Source organism: Citrus clementina, unplaced genomic scaffold (genome assembly GCF_000493195.1).
Source record: "Citrus clementina cultivar Clemenules unplaced genomic scaffold, Citrus_clementina_v1.0 scaffold_2, whole genome shotgun sequence".
NCBI classification, from domain to species: Eukaryota; Viridiplantae; Streptophyta; class Magnoliopsida; order Sapindales; family Rutaceae; genus Citrus; species Citrus x clementina.
In genome coordinates this window covers 10,947,307-10,960,572 of record NW_006262688.1, presented here as the reverse complement: position 1 = coordinate 10,960,572, position 13,266 = coordinate 10,947,307, and positions in this window count along the sequence as shown.

The window sequence follows — 13,266 nt, the reverse complement described above, 5'->3', positions numbered from 1 at the left end:
GTTTTGTCAAGCATATTAATCAAGGATCCTCCATTATTAAGCGCTTTAAACTATAATGGAAGAGCTCAGTTTACGAAATTTTGTAGAGCTATTCCGCTGAGAATTCATCAGTTAACTCCTGCTTCAATTTCAATAAGTAATTTTACCACCGTTAGATCTACTTTCTTCCTCTGAAGTGAGAGGTTGCTGGGGAAGAAATTTTTGAATGATGATCTTCTGTCTATGGTTTGTGGTTGTGCTTTGCGGTTGAGATGCAATGCTTCATATTGTATCGTCCTTTGCCTGATCACCCCATGAACTTGCTTACTGTATCACATTGTTGCCAGAAGAAAATAAAGTTTGTCATCAGTTCAAGCATGATTATCCCTGAACCCAATAGGAGTTGTGGATTTTTCTATTTTAACTTGCCCTCCGCTGTGATCGAATAAGAATGGGAATGGATAAGAGGCTTGTGGGATTGACGTGAGGGGGTAGGGATGGCTACTTATAGCTCATTTCACCAATTAATGCAGGGAGGATGACTTAAGATGATAATAGAGTCATCAAATGGAATGCCTGGATGAAGGTACTTTTGTGTCTGAATCGATTTGATCCTATGAAAGCTTGATGTACTTGTTGATGCGAGATTCTGGTTGCCCTCTTTACTACGACCAGGATCTCTGCTCGATCAATTCCACCACGATCATGATCTCTCCTCGTAAGGCTTCTTCTCCAAAAGTTCCTGCGTACACAGAAGCAGGTCAGAGTACGCCGGTTGTTTCCCCAGCGTAAACCCTCCGACGCTCAAGTCAGAAATGAAGGTTCTGGGAACGCTAGCCACCAATCTTATGGCTTTTCTTTAGTCTCAGTTCTTTAGAGCTTTCTTTATCTCTGTTATAATGTCAAAAATTATAACCCTTTTACCTTCGTTGGCTACCTTTTTATAGGCCTCTCCTGAATTCAGACCTTCCCTCCATTCGCGCCTGTTATCCTCTCACCTCTCGAAAGTGGATGTTCCACTTCTATAATCGTGGGTGATTGTATGGCCTTCGTGCCTTGATTATCGGGTTGGAGAGCACGTCTCACCAACTATCGTTGACCGAGTCTCCTCGACTCAAGCCTTAGCTGGAATGGCTTTATGCTTTTAACAGAAGATCGGCCTCGCGGATGGTGCATTCATGGACGAGCAGAATATTCCTGCTTCTGCTCCCATGCTACCAGATTCTTACAGTATATACTTGCTCGCGAGACCCTGCTACTAGATGTCTGCTCATCACTGCTGGTCTTCGCCGAAGCACACTCTGTTACCAGGTATCTGCTCGTCACGGCTGGTCTGGTCGAAGTATATCCCCTAAACACCGGTCCCCCAGTTTCTGGTGTTGGGTAACATAGTGAGCTGACAGTAGAAACTCAACGGTTCTGGCTTGCGTAGGGCAGGAAAAGGCTGCCAAGAGTCGTGTCGCATTTAATTACGGATGAGGTGATGTGGCAAAAATCTATGCCTCCATTTGAATTTCAAACCGAGGGTTACGAAACCCTTGGGATTTGGTGCCGTTAAATGCTGGCAGCTCAAGGGGTTGTTCCTCATTAGGAAAACTCAAAACCCCCAAACGAGAAACTCGTCGTTTACTCCATTTCTGTTTCTCCTGCGAACGAGTTTCGGCATAAAGGCTTCCATCCATGTCTCCCTCCGACTGAGCCACTCTCTCCGACTGAGCCACTACTTCAGGTATTACTTCTATTTCCTCGGTCTTGGATAGTTGTTGATATCTCTTTTCTCTCTGTTTTGCTTGGGTAATAGTTGGTGGTGGTGCTCGGGTTATAACTTAGGGAATGTCGAAAGGTAAAGAGAAAATCATTGAGGTTGATGACAACGAGTTAGACTTCCTACCTAGTCTGCTCGCCGATGCTGCCTTTGACCCCGAGATCCCCTTAGAACCTATTAGATCTAGTGTTGGGACTAGTGCTAGGAGAATGTCCCCCCAAACAACCTCCTCGAGCCGAAATAGCGGTGACGATGGATCATCTGGCTCGGAAGACACCCTGAGTGAGGACCAAGGAGGTGATTCTGGTGAGATGCCCTCACCAAAAACATCGCGACCAGAAGGGCGGAGTACAGTAGGAGGTAGAGCCTTATCACAGGATTACGCCATTGATTTCATCACGTGTATGACCACATTTGACGAGCTCCATGACCTCCGGGTTAGGTATGATATTCCTGATGAAATACTTCTTAAGGTCCCAGGAAAAAAAGATACTCCTAGCCGGCCTCCTAGGGGATATGTCACCATTTTTCTGGAGAGTTTTAAGTATGGGCTGAGGTGTCCCCTGCAACCCTATTTTGCCCGAATACTTAACGGGTTGAATTTAGCTCCTAGTCAGCTGAACCTCAACGGGTGGAGAGTACTCTCTGGTCTGTTCATATTGTGGGATAGATGTTGCCAAAGCGAACCCACAGTTGATGAGGTGAAACACCTGTACCAGCTAAAGAGCAGCCCCAAAGATGCCGGCTGGTACTACTTCCAATCTAGTACCAAGAGTAGGAAGCTCATAACTGATCTTCCAACTGGTGGTGGTGGGACTTGGAAGAAAAAATTATTTTTTGCTGGGGGTCCCTGGAGTCAAATTGCACAGATTGACGGGAAGGATTATCGCGTCCCACCCCGTTTCGTGGTCCCAGGTTGCCTGCTCGCTTTAGATGTCTTGTCTCCATAGTTGTTCTCACTTTACTGGTTTGACTCTAACCAGATTTCTGTTCGTATTGCAGGTCTTGGGGTGTTCACTTCCCGCTTAAACCCGACCAGCTCAAGCGAGTCGAGGCTGTACTGGTCAATTCCTGCTCGAACCGAGAGCTGCTAACTACTTATAACCTGGTCGAATCTGGTTTGGTGTCCACCGGCCATAAGATAGAGGATACTGTGATTGGAGCTTTGACTCGGAAACGTCCTCGACCTCAAGCTGCCAAGCGAGACCAGAATAAGGACGCTCCCACTGCAAAGCGGGCGAACGTTGTGCAGCAGGTTCCTCCCCTGAAGACTCCACCACCTCCTCCTGCCAAAGTCAGAGAAACTAGCGGAGCAGCCACTGATCCTGCTTCATCTTCTCCTCCCGTTGGGCCAAGATCTCGTTTATCTGACAATTGAGGAGAACATTTGGTCCCCTATATGAACAAGCTTTCTAAACTCGTGAGCAAGAAGGACTTAGAGGACTTTGACGGCTGCACCCTAGGTGAGCTGGTGGGAGCCATGCAGTATAACACCTTCCACCTCAGCTGCATGGCCACTTACTACAAGGCCAAGGTTGGCCGTTACGACCTAAAGATGAAGGAGGACATTCAATCGGCGATGACCAGAGCCGACGCTGCCGAGAAGAAAGAAGGGGACTTGAATCTCGAGAATCTAAAGCTGATAGAACGAGAATCTCTTGCTCAAGCAAAGACCATTACTCTCAAGGAAGAGCTGACTAAGGTCAAGAAAGATCTTCAAAGGCAGAAGGCTATGTACGAGGCTTAGCTCACATCTCTCCGTGGTTCCCACCAGGTTCAGGTCGAGAACTTTGAGAAGGAAGCTGACAACCAATACGACCAGGGACTTCGACATTCCTATCGTTGCATCATGGCCGTCCTTGGGAAGCAGCACCCTAATCTGAAGATGGATGACCTTACAGCTGGTGTTGCTCAACACATGGACGAGGAGGCAGCAAAAGAGGATGTCGAAGAGGTGGAACCAATTGTGGTTGAGGAAAACTCTCCTCCTCGTGCAGTCTCTACTGATGTTGGTAAGGCGAGTACCCCCCCGAATGCAATTGGTGATACCCCCCTACACCTGAGGTGGAACAGCCAACTGAGGCTGCTCGGCTTACTGACCCGCCGTCTTCTTAAGCTTGTCTTGTGTTGTAATTACTTTTTGAACATTATATATAACAACTTTGCAGACTATTAGAAGCTTAATAAAATTGTTCTTGTTTGCCTTTTAGTATTAGAGTTTTGGTTTATTTATTTATTTAGCTTCTGGTCTCGTCACAGAATAGGCTTCGAGACTTAACCTTTGCGTGCCTTAGTAACTTTTTAATGCCTGGGAGTTTGCTCGGCTTTGCTTGGTCGAGCAGATCCTGGCACTCTTAGCTTCTGGTCTCACCATAAAACAAGCTTTGAGACTTGGTGAGCATTTTCATGCTTTAGAAAATTTTTCAATGCTTAGGAGTCTGCTCGTCTTCGCTTGGTCGTGCAGATCCTGGCACGCTTGACTTCTGGCCTCGCCATAAGACAAGTTTTGAGACTTGGTGAGCCTTTGCATGCCTTAGAAAATTTTCAATGCTTGGGAGTCTGCTGGTCTTCGCTTGGTCGAGCAGATCCTGGCACGCTTGGCTTCTGGTCTCTCCATAAGACAGGCTTTTAGACTTGGTAAGCCTTTGCATGCCTTAGAAACTTTTTTGTATGATTGAGATTCTGCTCGCATTCGCTTGGTCGAGCAAATCCGGGCACGCTTGGCTTCTGGTCTCGCCATAAACAAGCTTTGAGACTTGGTGAGCCTTTGCATGTCTTAAAAAATTTTTCAATGCTTGGGAGTTTGCTCGCCTTCGCTTGGTCGAGCAGATCCTGGCACGCTTGGCTTCTGGTCTCGCCATAAGACAGGCTTTGAGGCTTGGTGAGCCTTTGCATGCCTTAGAAAAATTTTCAATGCTTGGGAGTCTGCTCGCCTTCGCTTGGTCGAGCAGATCCTGGCACGCCTGACTTCTGGTCTCGCCATAAGACAGGTTTTGAGACTTGGTGAGCCTTTGCATGCCTTTGAAAATTTTTCAATGCTTAGGAGTCTGCTCACCTTCGCTTGGTCGAGCAGATCCCGGCACGCTTGGCTTCTGGTCTCGCCATAAGACAGGTTTTGAGACTTGGTGAGCCTTTACATGCCTTAGAAAATTTTTCAATACTTGGGAGTCTGCTCGCCTTCGCTTGGTCGAGTAGATTCTGGCACGCTTGGCTTCTGGTCTCGCCATAAGACAGGCTTTGAGACTTGGTGAGCCTTTGCATGCCTTTGAAAATTTTTCAATGCTTGGGAGTCTGCTCGCCTTCGCTTGGTCGAGCAGATCCTGGCACGCTTGGCTTCTAGTCTCGCCATAAGACAGGCTTTGAGGCTTGGTGAGCCTTTGCATGCTTTAGAAAATTTTTCAATGCTTTGGAGTCTGCTCGCCTTCGCTTGGTCGAGCAAATCCTGGCACGCCTGGCTTCTGGTCTCGCCATAAGACAGGTTTTGAGACTTGGTGAGCCTTTGCATGCCTTAGAAAATTTTTCAATACTTAGGAGTCTGCTCACCTTCGCTTGGTCGAGCAGATCCTGGCACGCTTGGCTTCTGATCTCGCCATAAGACAGGTTTTGAGATTTGATGAGCCTTTACATGCCTTAGAAAATTTTTCAATACTTGGGAGTCTGCTCGCCTTCGCTTGGTCGAGCAAATTCTGGCACGCTTGGCTTCTGGTCTCGCCATAAGACAGGCTTTGAGACTTGGTGAGCCTTTGCATGCCTTCGAAAATTTTTCAATGCTTGGGAGTCTACTCGCCTTCGCTTGGTCGAACAGATCCTGACACGCTTGGCTTCTGATTTCGCCATAAGACAAGCTTTGAGACTTCGTGAGCCTTTGCATGCCTTAGAAAATTTTTCAATGCTTGGAAGTCTGCTCGCCTTCGCTTGGTCGAGCAGATCCTGGTATGCTTGGCTTCTGGTCTCGCCATAAGACGGGCTTTGAGACTTGGTGAGCCTTTGCATGCCTTAACAAATTTTTCAACTATCCAGTGCGTGGTAGTTCCTATCTCGGCTGGTACGACCACTTCGTGTCCGAAGGCCAAGGCGAACGGAGTTTCCCTAGTTGCTGTTTTGTGGGTTGTCATGTATGTCCATAATACACCTGATAACTCATCAACCCAAGCACATTTTTTTGCTCCAAGCCTGATTTTCAAAAGCCTCTTGATCGTCTTGTTGGCTGCTTCTACTTGTCTGTTAGACTGAGGGTGAGCAGGTGAGCAATACTTTAACTCTATCCCGAGGTTCTAGCAGAAATCCCTGAAGCTTTGATTATCGAACTGCCTGCCATTATCCGTTATCAATGCATAAGGGATCCCGTACCGACAGACCAGGTTTCTCCATACGAAATCTGTTGTCTTCTTCTCTGTGATCCTACTTCTACCTCAATCCACTTCGTGAAGTAATCTATCGCTACTATTGCATGTGTTGCTGCTCTTCGTCCCTTTGGCAACGGCCCGATCAGATCAATTTCCCATTGAGCAAATGGCCAAGGGGAGACCATAGAGGTGAGCTTCTCTGGTGGTTGGTTAGAGAAACTTGTAAAACTCTGGCAGCTCACGCAGCTCCAGGTCTTCTCATGCGCATCCCGGTGCATTGTCGACCAGAAATATCCCTGCCTTAGAACCTTGTGGGTCACGGACCTCTCACCAGAATGGTTTCTGCAAATTCCTTCATGTACTTTTCTCAGTACGTAGTCCGCGTCGTCCTCATTCAAACACCGAAGGAATGGTAGCGTATACCCTCGCCGATATAGCACCCCAACAATCATCGTGTATCTCGAGGCCTGGGCTCTAATCTTTCAAGCTCGCAGCTTATCTGGTGGTAATACCCAATCTCTTAGGTATGAAATTATTAGATCCATCCACGAACATTTTTGTTCTATCTACAGCACTTCCAGATTCTGCTCGATACTTGGGCTGGACTTCACCTACAGAGGGATCAACTTTGGCATTTTTGGGTCTGCTACCGCTGTCATCCTGACCAGAATATCTGCTCGACTATTCTGCTCCCTGGAGATTTGTATCACCTCAACCACTTCAAACTTCCCCATTATCTACCTGACTTTCTTTAGGTACTGCTTCATCTTCTCCTCTCTCGGTTGAAATCTTTCACTGACATAATTTACAACCAGCTGGAAATCAATTCTGATCTTCACCCTATCTGCTTTCACTGCCTTAGCCAATTCCAAACCTGCTATCAGGACTTCGTATTCTGTCTGGTTATTTGTGGCTGTGAACTCTAACTTCACAGCATAAGAGATCTCCTCCCTCTCTGGGCATTCCAAGACAATCCATGCTCCTGATCCCTGCTCCCCTGATGACCCATCTACAGACAACTGCCACACTCGAGCTTCGCTGCTGTCTGTAGCCATATCCAGCTGGTCCAAACATACTTCGGACTCTGCAAATTCTGCTACGAAATCGGCCATTGCTTAAGCCTTTATTGCTGCTCGGGATTTGTAATCAATGTCGAACTCGCTCATCTCTATAGCCCACTTCACGAGCCGACCAGAAGCATCCGGCGTGTGCAGGGTTTGACGCAACGGCTGATTCGTTATTACCGAGACGGGGGATGCTTGAAAGTACGACTTTAGCTTCCGAGCAGCAACAACAAGGGCGAGTGCTCATTTCTTCAATGGTGGGTATCTAGTCTCGGCATCGAGCAAGGCTTTACTGGTGTAGTATATCGGGTACTGAATCCCTTCTTCCTCTCTCACCAGAACAGAACTTGTGGCACGATCTAATACCGCCAAATACAGAAATAACTTGTCCCCATCCCTCGGTGTGGACAGCAGAGGTGCTTACTGCAAGTATCGTTTCAAGTTCTGGAAGGCTTCTTCGCATTCTGGGGTCAATTCTGTTTTCTTTCCTCTCCTTATCACCTAAAAGAATGGCTGACACTTATCCGTAGCCTTGGATATGAATCGGCTCAATACCGCCAATCTCCCCGTAAGGCTTTGCATCTCCTTCAGGTTGTGAGGAGACCTCATCTGCATGATTGCCTGGATCTTCTCGGGATTCGCCTCGATCCCCCTATGACTCATTATGAATCCGAGGAATTTCCCTGACTCGACCTCAAAAGCACACTTTTTCGGGTTGAGCTTCATCTTGTACTTCCTCAAAAGTCCGAATGTCTCATCGAGGTGCTCGACATGTTCCTCCGGGATTTTAGACTTGGTTATCATGTCATCCACGTACACCTCCATTGTTTTCCCAATCAACGGTTTAAAGATTCTATTCACCAGTCTCTGGTACGTGGCCCCAGTATTTTTGAGACCGAAGGGCATTACCCTGTAACAGAACAAACCCTAGTTAGTAATAAATGTCGTGCTCTCTTTATCTTGCTAGTGCATGAAGATTTGGTTATATCCCGAAAACGCGTCCATGAAGCTGAGCAGGCCATGTCCAGCTATTGAGTCTACAAGCTGGTCGATCTTTGGTAAGGAAAAGTTGTCTTTCGGGCATACCTTATTGAGATCCGTGAAATCTACACACATCCTCCACTTGCCATTAGCCTATTTTACTAGCACCACATTCGATATCCACTCAGAATAATTGACTTCTCGAATGAACCCTACTTTCAAGAGCTTCTCTACCTCGTCATTTATAGCCGCATACCTCTCCTGGTTGAAGCACCTCATTTTTTGCCTTACTGCCCGAGCACCTTTCTTTATTGCCAGCTTATGACATGCGACCTCAGGGTCAATCCCTGGCATGTCTTCATGTGTCCAAGCGAACACATCTACATGAGCTTGTAGGCATTGCATCAACTCATGCTTCTGCTCTTCTCTAAGTCTCGACCCAATTCGGATCGTTTTTCTCGGATCCTCTTGTCCCAAGCTTACTGTCTTTAGCTCCTCTACAGGTTCCTGTCTGCCATTCTTGGCTTCCACTCGGGTATCAAGGGATGTTATCTGCATTGCTTCCCTTGCTGCCGAGGAGTAACAGCTGCGTGCGATTCTCTGGTCTCCTCGTACCACTCTAACTATCCCATTCACCCGGTACTTGAGAGCAAGATAATAGTTGGACAGTACTACTTTGCTCATCCTCAGAAACGGCCGACCTAGAATCATCTGGTAAGGACTCTCTTCATCAACCACCACAAAATCCAATATCATAGTCCTTTCTGTCGGGGAGCTTCCGATCGTGATAGGCAGCTCGACCACATCCAGGGGGATCAGCTTTCCTCCTCCAAATCCCTTCAAGGAGGTGTTGGTGTGCTCCAATCTCAGGTCTGCTATTCATATCTCCTCCAGAGTGGACTTAAACAACACATCAACTGAGCTCCCTATGTCGACCAGTATCCGGTCAAACTTCTTGCTAGCAACAGTGGCCTTGATGACTAAGGCATCCTCGTGTGGGTATAAAATTCATTCTTCATCCTCATCTGTCCACATGATTGGCACTTGCATGACTCTTGCTCGTTTGGCTGCTGGGGTGTTAAAGAATACTTTTTTACTAGTCATGGCATATCTAGCATAGTTCTTCCTCGATCTGTTGGAATCTCCAGCCAATGTTGGGCCCCCAGCAATCACCCTTACTGTAGGCTGCTCGTGCCTTAAGTTTCTGTCACTCTGCTTCCCTTCACATGTCGAGGCCATCATCAGGAAAGTTTAATCTATGAAGTCGTCCAGGTATCGATTTCTCACAAAATCTTCTACCTGGGTTTTGAGATCTCTGCATTTGGTTGTGGTATGGCCATGAGTGCCGTGAAACTTGCAATAACGTCATCTATCCCTCCTGCCAGGCAGCTTGGTTATTGGGGCAGGAAGGTATAGTAATCTCCGATCCTTTATGGTCTCGTATACCCCGTCTAGGGGCATCTTCAAGGAAGTGTACCGCCCATAGTCCTGGTTTTGGTCGATCATGTGCACTGCCCTTTCCCTATTTGTTCCGTTCTGAGTTGGAGGCGGTGGCAGCGCTTCTGGTCCGCTCCCTCTACTACCATGGGGGTGTGGGTGAAAATGATCATATGCCGCGTCATGCCTTCTCCAAGGCTTCCTAGCTGGTGAGCGAGGAAGTTGCGCCCTGCTGCGCTGATACTGTGGTGGCCTCTGATGAGGCTGGTAAGCAGTTACCCGACCTCTTGTACCACTACCTGAGGCATGGTGGTCCCTCATCTTAATCGGTCCATTTCCTGGTACGGCTCTCTTCTCTTTCTTCTTTAATCCTTCCAGCTGGTTTGTCTTAATCCGTGCTGCCTTTTCCTCCTCGATTTCTATGTCTCTCTTAGCTTTCTCGTAAGCAGCTGAATATGTCTGAATAGCTGGGTTTCTCAAGTTATACCACAGCCGCCTTATCTTAACTCTTTCTTTCAACCCCCTTAATGCCTAAGGATGGTTGAAGGCTCCCAAGTCGAGGACAGCACGGTGGAACCTTTTGATGAATTCCTGAAGGGTTTCCTCCTCTCTCTGCTTCTGCAAATTCTTGGCACATCTGCTCGAAGGTTTTAATGCTCCCCCGAGGAAGTTTTCTGTACCACTCACATGCTCGTCCCTCTAGAGATAGTGGGAACACCTTGCATCTTTGGGCTTGAGATAGTCCTTGCACCCCGGTTATGTCGTTGAAGCACTCTATGTGCACCAACGGATCAGTTCGCTCCGAATATCTGAGGTCTGGGAGGAGAAAATCTCTTAAAATGACTGCCCTCATAATCTCTGCCGAGAGCGGGGATTCTCTGTCCAGCATTATCCTCTAACCAGGTGCTCTACTCCTTCCTTGCATATCATCAATTACCTGCGCTAGTTTGTGCACTTTCTCCTCCAACTGCACTGTACGACCAGGGTCACGTGCTGCAACTTGATCCCGCTCTTACTCTACATCATGTAAATATTGCCTGAGCTCCGTTTCCTCTACATTCACCACCCCGTCATCCTCATCAAAAATTTGTCTTCCTAGGAATTGCACTTCTTCTCTATGAATTCGTCCCTGCAGAGATAAGTTACCTCTCTCAATACCAAATCTCCTAGTGGTCTGACTTCTCATCATACCGTCGTGCCCTGGTGCCACTCCGCCACCTCTCACCCTTTCCTCATGGTTGTCAGGGTCTCCATCTGCTTTTCCATCCATTCCATTCGGTCATGCATGGCTTTTTCCCGTGCTTCAATGGCTATCTCCCTCAACGTCACAGATTCGTTAAGCCTCATATCACCTCATTGTGCACTACTTCCTCTTACATCCATTGTTTCTTCTCTTACTTTGTTTTTCCTCTCTCTATCAACAGAAGCTTTTTTATCAGTTCCCCACAGACGGCGCTAAAATGTTGATGCGAGATTCTGGTTGCCCTCTTTACTACGACCAGGATCTCTGCTCGATCAACTCCACCACGATCAGGATCTCTCCTCGTAAGCCTTCTTCTCCAGAAGTTCATGCGTACACAGAAGCAGGTCGGAGTACGCTGGTTGTTTCCCCGGCGTAAACCCTCCGACGCTCAAGTCAGAAATAAAGGTTCTGAGAACGCTAGCCACTAATCTTATGGCTTTTCTTTAGTCTCAGTTCTTTAGAGCTTTCTTTATCTCTGTTATAATGTCAAAAATTCTAACCCTTTTACCTTCGTTGGCTACCTTTTTATAGGCCTCTCCTGAATTCAGACCTTCCCTCCATTCACGCCTGTTATCCTCCCACCTCTCGAAAGTGGATATTCCACTTCTGTAATCGTGGGTGGTTGTATGGCCTTCGTGCTTTGATTCTCGGGTTGGAGAGCACGTCTCGCCAACTGTCGTTGACCGAGTCTCCTTGACTCAAGCCTTAGCTGGAATGGCTTTATGCTTCTAACAGAAGATCGGCCTCGCGGATGGTGCATTCGTGGACAAGCAGAATATTCCTACTTCTGCTCCCCTGCTACCAGATTCTTACAGTATATACTTGCTCGCGAGACCCTGCTACCAGATGTCTGCTCATCACTGCTGGTCTTCGCCGAAGCACACTCTGTTACCAGGTATCTGCTCGTCACGGCTGGTCTCGTTGAAGTATATCCCCCAAACAGTACCTATCTGAATTGCTGGGATGAATCATTTGTTGCGATTTAAACGTCAAGTAAAAAGAATCTAAAGGCATTTAATTGCTGATATGGTTTCAATTCCTACTTTTGTATTCTTTTTTCCCCAAAAAAAAAAGTACAAATTATGTAGCGGAATAAATGGGCGTTGGATCATGTCACAAGTCGGAAAGAAATCACGAGCGGAAATCTTCATCAAGTCACAATATATTTGCCTTTTCCGGATTGTTCAAGGATTTTTTGTTTAATCTTTTCTTTCACCCACACACACACACTCTGCTGCTTTTTCTTTTTCGAATTGAATCGTTAAATTGCGTTCATCTTACAGCAGCAGTTTTGATAAACATATATACAGCAGTTGAGAGTGGTTGGGAAGATGATTTGTGTTCAACTTCCCTCTCCCAAACGTGCATGGTAACCAACAAGTGGTTATCGTGTGTGGGTCGGGTCGGGTCGGGTCGGCCCATCTTGGGCCCCCACCCGTTCAACACTAAATATCCAACCCAAAAGACTAGCCTATTGGGTAGAGTGACTCATCCTCCTTATAAATCTAAGTATCTCCCCTTTACTAGTTAATGTGGAACATAACTCAACAATCCCTCCCCTCGAACGAAACCATCGTCAGACTCCGGTCCTGTCGTCCGACACACCTGAGTTGTTCCACTACTACATTCCGGCTATTAGGATCTAGCTCTGATACCACTTATTGAGGAGCTGAACCTAGGATTTCTAGATATCCAATCTAAAAAACTAACATATTGGATGGAGTGACATACTCTCCTTATAAACCAAAGTATCTCTCATTTACTAACCAATGTGAGACACAATTCAACAATAATTTTGCATATCATAAAGCAATAAAAATTGATTTAAAATAAATGATTTTTTAGTAAAATTAATACATATATTTGACCTTAAATTTTTTGAAAGGTCTAATTCAAACAATTCGCCTAAAGCCCCAAAATTGGTTGAGCCACCCTTGTTCAAATCATGGACAAAAATGAAGCAATCCAAGATTCCTAGCAAGTAGGTTCCTCCAAAAGTGGAGAATGATTGCTTCACTTGAAAATGAGGTCAGTGCCGGAGGGAATACTGGCAGCGACGCTCTCGCTTTCAAGTTAGATTATATCTTAAGGTAGAGGAGGAAGAAGAGGAAGAAAAATAGAAAAACGTATGAATTAAATTTGTTTTATCTCTTATAGTTTGCCCTTTTTGTACACTTGTCAATGACCCATTGGACGTTCCTTGTGGGAGCAAAGTAATGGAGAGGACGACCTCCAAAGTTTTTGGCCGATTCCCTCCGCTGATATCCTTTCGGGAATTTATGGTGTGTTTACTTCACCGAATGAGAATGAGGTGGAATGAGAATAAACTGAGAATAAGAATGAGCTGGAATGGGAATGAGATATCAATGTTTACTCGACAAAAATAAATGGGAATGAGAATGTGCTGGAATGTCATTGATGTGTTTACTTAGCAAAATAAATGAGAATGAT